The sequence below is a fragment of the Adiantum capillus-veneris genome, chromosome 12, assembly GCF_014529385.1.
Source record: "Adiantum capillus-veneris isolate H3 chromosome 12, ASM1452938v2, whole genome shotgun sequence".
Classification (NCBI taxonomy): Eukaryota; Viridiplantae; Streptophyta; class Polypodiopsida; order Polypodiales; family Pteridaceae; genus Adiantum; species Adiantum capillus-veneris.
Genome location: NC_140942.1, coordinates 64,138,420 through 64,139,921, shown reverse-complemented (window position 1 = coordinate 64,139,921; position 1,502 = coordinate 64,138,420).

The window sequence follows — 1,502 nt, the reverse complement described above, 5'->3', positions numbered from 1 at the left end:
CGGATGATTTGAGAGATCAAATGTGAGTGAGAGATAGATGTGTAGATTGCTGAGCCTTGACGATATTTTTTCGGCATTATACAGTGTAATTTTTTTGTATGCGTATCTTCAGCGAACAGAACTTGCAGAAACTTGCTAGCTTCTTAAGCTCTTCATTTGCTTCTTTTTGAAGTCGCTGCTTTTGTGGTCGAGCCTCATGTCTTTTAGGTTTATTGCCCGGAAACGATACAGAAGATTGAAGATTCTGCAAGGTTTTTTCCTTCTAGCTTCTAGTGCTTCTAGTGTAGATGCTTGTGCACAAGATTTTCTCTTTTAGTAGTTTTTGCCTACATAAAGTTATAACCAATTGTGCAGCTCAATGCAAGGGTCATAAGTCCAACTGGAGGATGATAAGTGAGAGAAACAAAGGTATACAACTACATGGCACAACTTGAAATTATCTCAACTAGAATTTGGAAGAGACCTGAAACTTTTGTCACTATCTTCACACATCAAATACATAGGGAAAACTGCCAAAATACCCCTCAAATTTGTGGAAATTCCCAAAATATCCTTGTGCTCTTTTTACAAAGGATTGCTCCAATTTCCCCAAAGATAATATACAAAAGTGGAACCACAAATTTCCGAAGTTTGTAGTCAAAGAGAAACACCCACATACCCCAAAAATGGTAGCATTTGACTGTGCTAGTAGTGAGCTGTTTTAGGCCAATTTGTAGAATGTACAGAAACCTATTTAAAAATTCTTGCTTTGACCAAGTTTGCTATCATTGCAAAAGGTAGAATGGGAATTTTGGTAAATTTTAAGGGCATATTGGGAATTTTAGTCCAAACTTGAGGGGCATGGGAACTCCACAATTTTGAGGGGTACTTCGGTAAATTTTCATAAATGCAATATTTGCTAGAGAAACATGACACAAGTGTCCAAATTATAAACGAGTCTCACCCTCAATTAGAGCATACTAAGACCATTCTGGGTTTACCTTGTCTTGATTTGTATTGTGAAAGGCTGAAATCCAGTTCTTGGTTGACAAAGTTACACCATAACTACTTTTCCATAAATAGATCTAAACTTAGAAAAAGGAAATTGCATTTAGTACAATTGACTTTATGTGCATAATTTTCTATGGAGGGGTGTGTCTTATCAATCTAATTACAGTAAAAGTCACACACATTTAGGTCGATAGTACTTGTGTTATGAACTTAACAATGTCAAAGTTGACAGTGTGGAAGCGTAAAGACCAAGGAGAGAGAGAGAGAGAGAGAGAGAGAGAGAGAGAGAGGCTCTTGAACCAATCAACCTTGGCAATGAATAATTTAATGTGTATACAACGGAGGCAAGGGGTTGCTTATATAGCAACCTCAGTAAATTACCGTATCTAGACTTTGACAAATAAGTGAAAAAATAACTAAAAGCCAAACTAAATAATGGGATCACATTGGGCAGTTCACTTCACTTGAGATGCCAAAACTCTAACACCCTCTCTGCAACTCATAGTGGACAT